This window comes from Phyllobates terribilis, unplaced genomic scaffold, assembly GCF_046119375.1.
Source record: "Phyllobates terribilis strain yellow unplaced genomic scaffold, ASM4611937v1 Scaffold_5__5_contigs__length_657084704, whole genome shotgun sequence".
In the NCBI taxonomy this organism is placed as follows: Eukaryota; Metazoa; Chordata; class Amphibia; order Anura; family Dendrobatidae; genus Phyllobates; species Phyllobates terribilis.
The window spans coordinates 630,367,039-630,382,087 of NW_027362765.1; the positions used below are offsets into that span (position 1 = coordinate 630,367,039).

Here is a 15,049-nt window from a genome sequence, read left to right on the forward strand (position 1 = left end):
GTACTCTGATTAACCCCTTGGAGAACGTGCACGCATAACTGAAATGAAGTACTGCAGGCAGTATAATAATATCTTTTTTTTTTTTTTTATAGATTTCAGTATCTAGCAGTTGCAGCCAATCATGACGTAATTTTGTATGCGACGTCACGAAAGGCCGATGGGTTTACCCTTTATCGGCCGCACTGCACTCCGGCCAATGGCTGCCCTGAGTTTCCATGGCTGGCGGGTTTTACGCCTGCCACGCCCCAATACACTTCTTTTCATTCAGGCTCCAATTGGCTTTCCCGCCTCAGGTCTCTGGGCGTGGCTTCCACGGAGCACCTATCAGCGAGGCTGTTACTGAGCCGCAGCCAATCAGCTCTTAGCTCTGTATCTGTCTGTCCACTCACTTTCCCGAGCGGCTGGATCCACCTTACGCCAAACACACCGCCGGCCGCGTCACTTCTGGTTCGGTCCAAAATGGCGCCTGAGGCGTCCGTCGCCCTGCTACCTTCTGAGTGCAGCTGAGGCAAAGACTTCCTGAGGAGGCTGCGTGACGTCAGCTACGCGACTTGGTGACGTAACTTGTGCGAAGGGAAAGAGTGGGAGGGGCGGTGAGTTCTGGAATCGGTTTGACATCTCGCTCTGTTAACAACAACAAAGCCTGGAAAGGAATGGGGCTGCCGGGCTGACAGGCATGGTGAGTGGGGCGGCGGCGCTGAGGGCTGCAGCCTGGGGCGCTGTGTAGTCAGGGGCGGCATGGACTCTGCAGCTTTGTGTTCGGCCAGAACCCAGGGGGCATGGGGCTCTCATTGCAGCCGGGGCTACGTCCTCAGTCACCTGCTGTGTGTAGTGTCTGCTCGGGAAGATGGGGCTGGTGTGTTTCTGCTGACCGGAAGAATCCCTGCTTTCTAATGTCTGCTCCTGCTGAGCAACACCTGTTATATCTGTGAGGGCCACATCTGTAGGGATTATACGCCCTGCTGTACTTCCGTCCTGTTTACAGCTCCGCCACTAGTCAGTGTTCTTGCATCTGCTAGGAAAGTATCTTCTCTTGTTCATAGCAATAAAATTGTACGCACACGATTTTGAAATTATTAACCCCCTTGGCATTTCTCGTATTTTGCTACCTCACAACCTGGAATTTCACTGTTTGTATCAGTTCATGTAAAGAACATGCCTACAGCTGTGAACATTTGGTTTTCTTTTTATTGTGAAGCAAACAACAAATAGGACAAAATAACTGAAAACTTCAGTGTACATAACTATTCACCCCCCTAAAGTCAGTACTTTGTAGAGCCTACTTTTGAAACGATTACAGCTGTAAGTCACTTTAAATAAGTCTGAGCTTTCCGCATTTTGCCACTGAGATTTTTGCCCATTCCTCAAGACAAAACTGCTCCAGCTCCTTCAAGTTAGATAGCTTCCTCTGGTGAATAGCAATCTTCAAGTCTGACCACAGATTCTCAATTGGATTAAGGCCTGGGCTTTGACTATGGTCACTCCAAAACATTTACACTTTCCCCTTAAACCATTTGAGTGCTGCTTTAGCAGTATGCTTTGGGTCATTGTCTTGTTGGGAGGTGAACCTCTGTCCCAGTCTCAAATCACTGACAGACTAAAACAGGTTTTGCTCCAGAATATCCCTGTATTGCGCTCCAGCCATCTTCCTCTCAACTGGGACCATTTTCCCTGTCCCTCCTGCCGAAAAACATTCCCACAGCATGATGCTGCCACTGCTATGTTTCACTGTGGGGATCATGTTCTTGGGGTGATGAGTAGTGTTGGAGCGTGTGTTGTTAACCCTTTCACCTAACAGGCAATTCCTGCATGCGGCACTAACATAGATGCCGAGCACGCCGCAAATACTCAGCGAGCACCCGAGCGTGCTTGTCGAAGGGTTAACAACACATTCTCACTCAACACTAGTGATGAGCTGTGTTGGTTTGGTGCCAGACATAGCATTTACTTTGGAGGCCAAAAAGTTCAATTTTGGTCTCAGCTGACCACAGCACCTTCCTCCATTTGGGGAGTCTCTCACATGTCTTTTGGCAAACTCAAAACAAGCCTTACAATTTGTGTGTAAGTAAAGCCTTTTTTTGCCCACTCTTCTATATAGACCACCTCTATGGAGTGTACGGCTTATTGAGGTTGTATGGACAGATACGATACTCCAGTCTCTGCTTGAGATCTATGCAGCTCCTTCAGGGTTACCTTTGGTCTCTGTGCTGCCTCTCTGATTAATGCCCTCTCTTGGCAGGTTTGTTGTGGTATGATGTTCTTTCCATCTGATAATAATGGATTTGATGGTGCGCCGGGGGATCATCAGAGCTTGGGATATTTTTTTATAACCCCACCCTGACTTGTACTTCTCAACAACATTTTCCCTGACTTGTTTGGAGATCTCCTTGGTCTTCATGGTGTTGTTTGGTTAGTGGTGACTCTTGCTTAATGGTGTTGCTGCTTCTGTGGCCTTTCATAAAGGTGTGTATATAGTGATATACCATACTGGATCAGTGAGCAATTCTCACACACCTATGGTGGCTCTGTGTAGACTCAGCGTGAACCCCCACAAGGTCCAAGACTGTGAAGATTCCAAAAATCCGAAGCACCAGAGAGTACATAGGTAAAAAGCATAGCTTTTATTCCATCTTTAAAGGGGATGTCTGATCAAAAGTGATAAATCTGCAGTCATTCTGTGTGACTGTAGGCTTATGACTTCCCCCAGCACACGCTAGTTTCAAACCCGGGACCGAAGGCTATGTATACATTATATACCCTTGGCCAGTCAGCGCCGACCTCGCTCCATACACTTGTATAGAGCGAGGCAACACCCTGTGTAGTGACGCTGAAGGCCAGTGGGCACTTCCGACTAGAGGTCACAGCCTCTCTCAATACAAGTGGGTACTGGCCGGGGGTATGCATAATTCATACATACCAGAGGCATAGCTAGGGGTTTGTTTCGGGTGGTCGAAACTTAAGAGTGGGCCGCTAACCAGGTAACCCCGATAACAACTATGGTGGCGCACTCCGATGGTGGACATAGGAGAACCTCAGCAGATAACTGTGCTGTTAATGAAAATAATCTCTATTCAAAGACCAGCACTGCTATTACTGCTATATGGTGACCATATATTGATACCAGTCCTGCAGAACATATAAGAGATTACAGTACAGTTATAGATGGTGACTACAGACCACGTTCTTTCTGATGAAATAGTTTACTTTTCCCGTCTTTTCCATCTGGCCCAGACCGACACGAGAACTTCTCCATCCAGAACTCGTCTGCAGAGATTACAACAAAGACACATTTGCCTCCTTACATTTCAGGCACCGTCCACATCTATTCCCAATGCCTCATCCTGCTGGTACCCCAACACAGAGCCGCTGCTATTATGTATGCTATTACTGCACCCGCTAAGTGCTCTCTAGATGGTAAAACAAACCCGTAGAATATAGTAATGCTGTGTGCAAGTAACCTAGAAAACAGTGCCCGCATTTTGCCCCCTAGAAAGTAACAAGTGCCCACTTAACATTTGATAATATCCTGAGTTTACAGCTCCCCTCTACACAGTATGATGCTATCTTATACATAGTATAATGCCCCCTCACTGTATAGTACCCCACACAGTATACTAACCCCTTAGTAGCCACCAAACTGATGTCTCCAACACTTTATGATGGCCCCCACACTGTACAAAGACCCCACATTATCTCCCATACTGTATGACTGCACTCACTGTAATACCCCACACTGTTTGATGATGGCCCCCTAAATAGCCTTTGTATAGTATAATGCACCAAATAGTCCTCAATATTTGTGAGACTATGGGACTCTCTGCCGCATGATGTTGTAATGAGTGATTCACTGTTAAAATTTAAGAAGGGCCTGGATGCCTTTCTTGAAAAGTATAATATTACAGGTTATAAATACTAGATTCCTTGATAGGGCGTTGATCCAGGGAACTAGTCTGATTGTCGTATGGAGTCGGGAAGGAATTTTTTTCCCCAATGTGGAGCTTAGTGTTTGCCACATGGGGTTTTTTTGCCTCCTCTGGATCAACATGTTAGGCTATGGGTTGAACTAGATGGACTTAGTTTTTAAGGTTGATGGAAGACTATGTTACTATAATGCACACCCCATAGGCCACTATATAGTAGAATGCACTCCCCATAGGCCTCTATATAGTAGAATGCACCTCCCCATAGGCCTCTATATAGTAGAATGCACCTCCCCATAGGCCTCTATATAGTAGAATGCACCTCCCCATAGGCCTCTATATAGTAGAATGCACCTCCCCATAGGCCTCTATATAGTAGAATGCACCTCCCCATAGGCCTCTATATAGTAGAATGCACCTCCCCATAGGCCTCTATATAGTAGAATGCACCTCCCCATAGGCCTAAGCTTGTCGGTAAAGGGAAGCATGAAGTGCTCTAAAATTTCCTGGTAGACGGCTGCGCTTACTTTGGTCTTGATAAAACACAGTGGACCTACACCAGCAGATGACATGGCTCACCAAACCATCACTGATTGTGGAAACTTCACACTAGACCTCAAGCAGCTTGGATTGTGGCCTCTCCACTCTTCCTCCAGACTCTGGGACCTTGATTTCCAAATGAAAATTGGAACTCTGGGACCTCATGGAGTGTGTCAATGACTGCCTTCCGGACATCTGTCAAGTCAGCAGTCTTCCCCATGATTGTGATGTGGAGCCTACTGAAACAGACGATTAGGGACCTTTTTTAAACACTTAGGAAGCCTTTGCAGGTGTTTTTTGATTATTCTAATTTACTGAGATAATGCCTTTTGTGTTTTCATTGGCTGTCAGCTATAATCAATATTAACAGAAATAAACAGTTGAAATAGATCACTCTGTTTGTAATGACTCTATATAATGAGTTTCACCTTTTGTATTGAAGACCTGAAATAAATTAACCTTTTGATGATATTCTAATTTAGTGAGATGCACCTGTAGTATAATGCACTCCCCGTAGGCAGAGCCTCTTGAGAAAGCCCCTTGTGCTCCCAGGCGAAACGCCTGTTGGGGCGCGACCTTTTACTTCTGTAGCCCTCAGTGACACCATGCCCTACCTCTCGGGCTCCCTACTGTCTTGTGGTGAGTCTCTATGGGTAGTATTATTTCTATTGTAACCCTAATGTTAGCGCATACTTCCTACTGAGGCTGTTAAATCTTACCCAGATATAGTAACTCATACACATATATATTTACCTGTGTCATCCGTATTGGATATTTTGGGGCCCCTTGTGTATGGACGTGGTGTCGCTTGACCTGATCCATTTTTCCCATGTCTTGTTGTTTCTATGTACTTTACACTATTGCCATTTTAATAAGAATATTTTCTAATCAAATCTATTTTATACCATAAATACTCATGTGTCTCCTTTATGATATCTTGCTGTTTGAGTAGGCTTCTTTGTGGTTTGTGCCCCGCATTACCTTACCGCTCCCTTATTCCGCTTTGTATTTAATATGTGGATCTTTTGTATAGTACGATGCGCCGCCCGTCGGCGGAGCCTGTATAGTACGATGCGCCGCCCGTCGGCGGAGCCTGTATAGTACGATGCGCCGCCCGTCGGCGGAGCCTGTATAGTACGATGCGCCGCCCGTCGGCGGAGCCTGTATAGTACGATGCGCCGCCCGTCGGCGGAGCCTGTATAGTACGATGCGGAGCCTGTGTAGTACGATGCGCCGCCCGTAGGCGGAGCCTGTATAGTACGATGCGCCGCCCGTAGGCGGAGCCTGTATAGTACGATGCGCCGCCTGTAGGCGGAGCCTGTATAGTACGATGCGCCGCCCGTAGGCGGAGCCTGTGTAGTACGATGCGCCGCCCGTCGGCGGAGCCTGTGTAGTACGATGCGCCGCCCGTCGGCGGAGCCTGTGTAGTACGATGCGCCGCCCGTCGGCGGAGCCTGTGTAGTACGATGCGCCGCCCGTCGGCGGAGCCTGTGTAGTACGATGCGCCGCCCGTCGGCGGAGCCTGTGTAGTACGATGCGCCGCCCGTCGGCGGAGCCTGTGTAGTACGATGCGCCGCCCGTCGGCGGAGCCTGTGTAGTACGATGCGCCGCCCGTCGGCGGAGCCTGTGTAGTACGATGCGCCGCCCGTCGGCGGAGCCTGTACAGCATGATGCGCCCCATAAAAAAATAAATACAATACTCACCTCTTCTCGTTCCCCGCACTGCTCCGAGCGCCCGCATAGCTCAGAACAGCGGGCGGCAAGTGATGACGTCAATGTGCCTGGTCAGTGTCTGCGTCAGACGCAGAGGGGGACTTATGGAAGAGGGAGCGTCGCGTTCCCTCTCTCATCATTGAACTTGCGGTGATGGACGGGGGGCCCCATGCTGTCACCTGGGCCCCTCCCTTATTCTCAAGGGCCCCTTTGCGGCCCCGCCTGGCAGTGCAGGGACATAAAGTCTCCCTTCTCTGCCCCAGAGTGTAAGGCTATGTGCCCACGATGCAGAAATGAAGCAGAAAATTTCTGCAGCATTTCTGCATCTCCCTGGCAGAAAAAAACACATGCAGATTGTGCATGCTTTTTTCCTGCAGAATACATGCGGATTCACATGCGTACCCACATGCGTTAACGCATGTGTTTCCGCATGCGGACTGACAAGCACTTTCCAGGCAATAGCATCACTTGGAAAGTGCTTGACAACTAGGTCACACTATATAAATCCATGCAAACAGCATGGATTTATATAGTGTGACGGTAAAAAAAAAAAAATAAAGCTATACTTACCCCCGATCCCCCGCCGCGTATGCTGTCGCGCTCGTCCTGGCTTCTTCCGGGTTGTCGGCATCTCGCGAGACAGCCTGCGGTCACATGACCGCGATGTCATCTCAGGTCCTGGAAGGACAAGCGCTGCAGGGGCCGCCGGACAGGTGAATATAAACTTTATTTATTATTTTATTCTTTTTTTCACAGGTACAATGGTACCCAGGTCTGGATGAGTCTTCTCTCCTCCAGAACTGGGTACCATCCGCACATAGAGACGCATAGAATCCGCTTGTACAAATGTACAGACGCTTATATTATGCAAGTCAATGGCGGCGCTTCTGCTGCGCTTCCGCAAAATTAATGAACATGCTGCAGATTTATTTGCGCTGCAGAAACGCTGCGGAAAAATCCGCAGCATGTGCATTGACATTGCGGAATGCCATTGGGGACCATGGGGTGCGGATTACCATGCGTTTTTGATGCGTCTCCGCTGCGGAGATTCCGCAGCATAAACGCATGAAAAACGCATAGTGTGCACACAGCCTTACTGTACACTAGCATAGCTCAGGGTTGGCCCCCGGGAGCGCGAGGCCTGGGGCCACCGCCCCCTTTGTCCCCCCCGGTAGCTATACTACAGTTACCTCCGTTATCAGGTCTGAAACCATCGAATTCCCGCTGCGCACATTGCCTGTGCTGGGGGGATTCAGAAGTCTGAAATGACTGCAGACTTATCACTTTTTACCGGACCTATACCTTTACCTTTAAAATCATGTAGCCAGGGTATGAAAATGAGGTAGACGATGCAATGTTTCGGCAATAATAGGCCTTTATCAAGCCAGAAATAAAAATAATAAAAATTCAGCCTCAGAGTTTTGGAATCTATACTGACAGACCATGCGATACATAGATTACACACAGGTGGACGTCCTTTCACTAAGCATGTGACTTACGAAGGTAATTGCTTGCACCACAAATTTTTAGGGGCTTCATAGCAAAGGGGGTGATTACATATGTACATTCCAATTTTTATTGATTTGATCCCATAAATTTAATTTCTGCCTAGATTTTTCTCTCTTCACCAATTTAGACTATTTAGTGTTGATGCATCACACACAAATCGGATTACAGAAATTATTAAACACAGGTTGTAATGTACAAAATAGGCAAAAGCCAAGGGTGTGAATACTTTCGAAAGCCACTATGTTTGTGGCTGTCTCTCTCTGTATATTTCACTTGACAACTGGAAAGTAACCTGTCAGGTTCCCCATGCCCTCCAACCCACCAGCATTTGTATATCACTTTATAAATTCCCTGCCTAATAAGAACTTTATGCTGTTTGACAGATTAACACCTCTTTAAAAAAAAGTAGTTTTACAGTCCATTTTTAATATGCAAATACTCTTTTGACTAGCCGATGGGTGTTTGCTTCTCCAGACTAGTTGTCCCAGTCAGCATGTTATCAGGCCCCTGTAGGTGTGAGCCGACATCATTGTCTGCTCCCTGCAAATCTTGTGCATTCCTGCAGCTTTTTTGCCTACAAATCGTTGCACCTCTGAAGCTGTGTTTGCCTCCTGGCTTCAGAGGCGCACTGCACATGAAGAATGATATTTGGTTCCTCTGTTGACGTCAGGCAGCTCCTCTGCTTCCGGAAATGCGCAGTTCATATTAATGCAACAAAAACAGCATTATTATGCATTAAAACTATTTACTGTAGTAAATTCCAGGTAAAAATTTGTCAACACTTTCATGATTGGTGTCAATCATATGATGGAAAGGTCTATTGAGTCCTATCGTAGTGATCAAAAGCCAAACATGAGTATGTCATCCCCCCCCTTGTGTCATCCCATTAGTCAGATTATTATTTTTTTATTTTAGAATTTTTATTTCTTTCATTCTTTGCAGTTAGGGTTGGGCTTAGGATTTTTTTTAAAAGTAAAAAGAAAAATTCTGACTAGTGTTGAGCGCAAGTGCTCGCTACTCGAGCTTGCATCGGGGTGCTTGGGTTTGTACTGAGTATCGTGGGTTCTCCAGTGACATGCTTGAGTGTCCGCCCTACACGGGCAATACCCACATGTTTTTTGTGTGTCTAATAGCTGTGAAATATGCAGGGCGGAGACTTGAGCATGATACATGGTGCATACCCGAGCACCCAATGCAAACTCAAGTAGCGAGCCCTTGTGCTCAACACTAATGATGACATATTCAGTATGACTACCTAATGCTATGAAATTCTGTGTAGTACATTTGGGTTCAAAATGCTCACTATACCCTTGGATAAAATCCTTGCGAGGTGTAGTTTCCAAAATGGGGTCAGTTGTGGGGGGTTTCTGGTGTTTGGGCATCTTAGGGGCCCTGCAAATGCAACATGTCACCCACAATCTATTTCAGTCAATTTGTGTTCCAAAATTCAAATATTGCTCCTACATGCACTACATGCGGGGGGTATCGTCGCTCTCATAAGAAAGTGAATAATAAACTGTTGGTCCCACTTTTTGGTGTTACCTCTTGCAAATGTGAGAAATGTGGGGCTTAAGCAAGATTTTTGTGAAAATAAAACTTTTTCAATATGACAACCTATTGTTATCAAATTCTGTATCGTACCTGGGGTTCAAAATGCTCATTATACCCGTGGATAAACTTCTTGAGGGGTGTAGTTTCCAAAATGGGGTCCCTCTCCAAACCTGACATGGCGTTCACTCTCGATTTCAGCTGGCTACTCAAGTTTACATCGGGTACTCGGGTATGCACTGAGTATTGCGGGTGCTCAAGTAAGATGCTTGAGTCCCCGCCCCGTGTGTTTCGCGGCTGTTAGACACCCAAAAAAACATGCGGAAATTGCTTGTGTATTGCAGTCAATTTCCGCATGTTTTTTGGTTGTCTAACAGCCGCGAAACACACGGGGCGGGGACTCGAGCACCTGCAAAACTCTGCACGTATCCGAGCATCTGATGCAAACTCGAGTAGCGAGCACTTGCTTTCAGCACTAGTCATCATATTATCATCGTTTTTTTTTTTTCTTTCCTTAACTTTTGAAAAAACCCTAAGCTTAACCCTAACCCTAAGACCTCAGCCCCACTATCAGTATTTTTTCTCAGGAGTGGGAGCCAAAACCAGGTGAGGTATAATAGAAACAAGTCACCAATTCTGCATTTATCACCCACTCCTGGTTTTGTCTCCCGCTCCTGAGAAAAAATACTGACCGAATACTAATAGGGGGGTTGTGGCCTAAGCCCAACCCTACTGTAAAAAATGAAAGAAATAAAGGTTATAAAATATAAAAATCAATCTGACTAAGGGGATGTCACAGAGCGGGGTTAACATACATATTGTTGGCTTTTGATCACTGTGATAGGGTCTGGGTCTATCGCAGAGATCAAAATGAACCAATAGGAAAATTACTTCTGCTGTTGCCGGGTATCAGCCAGTAGATCTCGGACTACACATTGTGCATGCGCCTGCCATGCTTTTTTTGTCGGGAAAATGTCGCAGAGGACTGGGGAATGGTGGAGAGGCTCGGGGAACATAATTTCTCTCTCCTCTGACATATATATCTTGTCAGAAGAGAGAGAAATTATTTTAACAGTGAGCACAGTTTTTTTTTTTTTTTTTCGTCATCGCCGTTTGTTATTCACCGAAAAATGACGATAACATAATCGGGGCCCTGATCGTGCTCTACAGTGTCTCAGATATCCCCAGTAGCTGAGACCCCGGAGATTTTCAGACTCTGGGGGAGTTATACTGTTTTTCTCTATCGCTGTTTTAAAACGGCAAATGAGGGAATAAGGCCTCTTAGAGGTCTCCGTTTTAATGCGTATTGGTGGTTGCTAAGGGGTTTGTCGGCAGTGAATGACTGATCAAATGAAGTCCCGCTGCTCTGTGCATCAAGGCTGGGCCAATTATTTAAATACAACCTCCCACCTGCTTGTTTTCCCTCTATCCACACCCTCCTCTTCTTTGATTGACAGCTCTGGCTTCATAGAGCCTGGGAAGGGTGGAGATAGAGGGAAAACAAGCAGGTGGGAGGGTGTATGTAAATGATTGGCCCCGCTGTGACGTACCGAGCGCCTGAACTGACAGAGTCCCTTTAAATAAAACAGATCTCCCACTCAGACTTAAATGTCCCCTAAATTAAAACAAGTGACAAAGTCTTAATATTTTGATTTGGTTCTTCTCATTGGCTCTAATCTGATGTAGTTTTAGGTCAAATATGTGCAGAAATAGGGAAAATTCTGAAGGGTTCACAAACTTTGAAGCACTATTGTGTGCCTCTGCCATTGTTGTGGATCATAGTGTGTATCTGATTGTTGTGTTGCTGGCTTTCAATCATTCCCCTACTTTATCCCTGCGCCTGCGTCAGACATTATGGACTGAGTACATTGCAGTCATTCTCTCAAACTTTCATGACTTCCTATGGGATAACAAAACACATGCTTATGTAAAAGCATTTATGGAAACGGTGCCAGTAATTGTTATTGGTGGCTCTTGTGAGAAGTGTCTGTACATGCTGGAATGGCTAATTGTAGGCTGTAGTGTACTGGTAAAACTAGGTAGAGACCAGGTGTGCCCACACCCAGCATTATGGCATATTTATGCCACTTCAGTGACCACATGATTATTGAACCCCTTTGAGATTTTGACTAATTTCTGTCTTAAACACCAAACACGCTAATAATTCCACTTTGGAACAGAGCCTTACTGGTGTAATGAAATCATTGTAGTGTCGGATTACTGTCTGAACTGCATGTAAGTGAATTGAAATAAGGCTATATTCACATCTGCCTTGTTGGTTCTATCACATTTGACAGAAAAGATAGCACTGCGTGCTGTGCTATTTTTCCTAGAGAAAGAATGGAACCTGGCAAACCCCAGTATCATTCTTATATAAGTTGGTGTCTATTGTATGACAGATCAGGTATAACCTTATAGTTTCTGACTTGAATGAGTAATTGAATAGTGCTCTTTTGTATACTTTGTGCTATTAAGTAGCTTTGATATTCAGGACAGTTGTAAGTTGGGCTGGGCGATTTTTGCCTAAAATGAAAATCTCGTGTCCCCCATCCCTCCCAATTTTCATCTCTATTTTCTTCATTTTTCTTATAGACAAAATACCAAAACACAATTCTTCCAAATAAGGAAGTTGTGTGTGGAGTTTATAATTAGAGGCTGTCCACTATTTCATACGTTGATAGCCTATCCTAAGGATAGGTCATCAATGCTAATCGGTCAGGGTCCTACTTCCCGCATCCCCCCCCTATCAGCTGTTATCGGCGTTGGTCACAGGGGCCGGAAATACTTGCGGAGCTGCCCATCTTATGATAGTAGCTGCCACAAGGTACCACACATCTGCCTCCTATTGATTTGTATAGGAGGTGAATGTGCAGTAACCGGCCTCTCCCACTAACAGAAGATGGCCAGCTGACACCGATAACAGCTAATCGGCGGGGATGCCTGATGTCAGACCCTGACCGATCAGACATTGTTGACCTCTCCTAAGGATAGGTCATCAATGTAAAAGTAGTAGACAGCCTCTTTAAATGGAACCTGTGACCTGTAGATATAGTGGTTTTTCGGCACAGAAACGCATCAAAAACGCTTGGTAATCAGCCTGCCAGCTATTGCAATGGCAATCCTGATGTGCTGTGCACATGATGTGGAAATTTCTGCTCAGGATTGCCATTGCAGAAAAAAACGCAGCATGTCCTTTCTATGCAGCGTTTCACGCCCATTGACTTTAATTGAAATGCAGCAAATCCGCAGGTATAACGCACATTGAAACGCACATAGAGAGTGGTACCCGGGTCGGCAGAGGACTACTACTCCCATCATCCGACCACCGCTCCCGCTGATAACAGCACGAGAGCGGCTGAGGGGAGTAGTAGTGTTCTCAGCTGAGCCAACGTGTGGGGGTGGGGGAGTAAAAAAAAAACAAACAAAAACACATTATTCTCACCTGTCCGGTGTTTCCCTACGATGTCATCCTCCCAGCAGCCGGCGGTACACTGCCGAGAGCACGCCTGCTCCCAGCAGTGAAATGTGGTCACATCAGCTCTCAGCTGAGAGCTCACGTGACCTCACTTTACAGCACCAGTGCTGTGTGGAAACATTCTCAAAATTGTTCCCACCAGTACTGATGCTGAGGTCACCCGGGCTGATCTTCAGCTGATGAACCCAAGTGACCTCACTCCTGTAGCAGAGCCATGTACACTGACAGGAGTGATTTTACAATCCTGTCAGTGTACATTGCTGTCTGTCACTGCTGTAGAAGTGACCCGGATTGCTGAGGGACAATCCAATGGACTACGTCGTGATGGCGGACAGGTGAGGGATATGGTTGTTTTTTTATTTTCTTTTCAGGAGACGAGGGATTCGTGAATTGAGAGCACAATAAAAAAAAATAATTTTTAAAAAAGTATGTCATTTTATTTCATTGAAATACTTTATTCTGGCTGTGTATTTATTGAAAAAGCGGCGACAACTTTACTAAGCGGTTAGTAATGGAGGCGTCTTATAGACTACCTCTATTACTAACCTAGGCTTCACATCAGCCGCCAATACAAGACTGACATGAACCCCCAACCCCATTACCCCACTCGTCACCGCTACATGACGGTGGGAAGAGCGGAGGCTAAGTGCCCGATTTTGCGCATCTTATGGATGCGCCATTTCTGGGACTGCTGAGGGGTGATATTATTTATTTATTTTTTTACATTTTAGGCTCTGTGCCAACGATTTGGACATAAGTTCTTTGGACGCATATTTTTGCTGTGTCCAAAACGTTTATTGAACTCAGGTAAATCCGCATGTGTTCACTGAACCATGCCGATTTACCGCATTCAATACATTCTAGTAGTCAAATTTCTGTTGCAGAGACTAGCGACTCTGCAAGAGAATTTGACATGCTGCGGTCCTGAAAGATGCGCCACATGTCAGTGTCCACGGATGATTCGCAGCCTCTGATGCACGCATAGTGGACATGGGATTTCTAGAGATGGCATCCACTATACTGTAACATCTGGACGCTCCTGATCTTGGCCACGTACTCAAACTCACCCGGAGCATGTCAATTACTGTAGCGGACACATTAGTCTCCGCTGCAGATTTTGACCGATTGAAGTGTCATTATATGCGGTGGATTCACATTTACCAATATCAAAAGTGCGGCATTAGAACACCGCGTTTTGGACGCAGCAAAAATACGCTCTGTCCAAAGCGCTGTTTGTTGCTGTTTGTGGGGACATAGCTGCTAACGAAACAGCTGTGGGCTGTTAATAATAGCCAGGGACCATGTTTGCCTAATGGCACCATCCTAGGCTAAGAATAGCAGCTCACAGCTGCCCCAGAAATTACATGAATGGGAATGCTAATGAAGATTGGGTGAATGGGATTAGCTGACACCTAGCTCTTTTGTTTGGAGATGACAATGTGTCAATCAGACCCTTTCATCACCAAACCTAATTAAAGTAAAGAGTTAAATAAACACACAGACACAGAGCAAACACTTTATTTGAAATACAAGACACATTCTTTAATCATTTAAATTAACCAATAAACTCACCCCAGTTCTGACGGTAATTCAAGGGTTAAAGCAATGTCCCACCAAATAACTCTTTTAGTGCCAAAAAGCATTCATTGATGTACAAAAACGCTTCAAAAAAAGCATCAAAACATACTTTTCCAGGACGTCCCTCCTGACAGCAGGAGGTCGTCCTTCATATCCTTGATAGGGACAGGAAACACACAAGAGGTTAAAAGGTCCCTCCCTCCACCTCAACTCCAGTGTTTTTCCTGTATCAATCAGGGATGAACACGGAAGAGGATTACGTACCGGAAGCAGGAGTTCCTGAAGCCGGGGCGCAGGATGATCGGGCCGGGGTCCTCGCACTTTTCCCCTCCCTCCTGCCGGGGTCCAGAGGCTGACACCTCGCTGAAACCAGGGGTCCCTCAGCCTTTTTCCGGTATTAGTGGAACCGTCTCCCCCCGCAAAGGGGGCTCTGGGTGCCGGCGGCTGCAGCCCTGTGCACAGCTCCAGCGTGCACCGCAAGATGGCGAAGACAGCACTTCCGGTTACAGAGGGAGCGATACGCAAACCTCTAGTAGCCGGCGTGTGTTCCACAGTGGAGCGCACTTCTGGGAAATTTGAAAAAAATGGCGCCAAACTGAAAATTAAAGGAGAAACTCCTTTTTTTCTGACAATGCAGATGGAAGACAGGTGAGAATGGCTATCAGTCAACCAGCATCACCAGTAATGGCAGATCAAACCACTGGTCTTTCTGACACTCTGACTGAACCTCCAGTCCAAGTAAGTTTACTGAGTACGTCCCCTCTTC

At 46.1% G+C, this 15,049-nt stretch overlaps 1 protein-coding gene across 3 annotated transcripts in view; it reads left to right on the plus strand.

The window, feature by feature from the left end:
- Positions 1–346: 346 nt before the first annotated feature.
- KDM2A (lysine demethylase 2A) overlaps positions 347–15,049 on the plus strand; it is a 188,078-nt gene continuing 173,375 nt past the window's right edge. For 2 of the 3 annotated variants that reach the window (XM_073686144.1, XM_073686146.1), the window contains exon 1: positions 348–679. The gene's annotated coding sequence lies outside the window, so the exon portion shown is untranslated. Of the gene's footprint in view, positions 680–15,049 lie in introns of all 3 variants that reach the window. The other variant, XM_073686145.1, reaches the window with a different exon arrangement.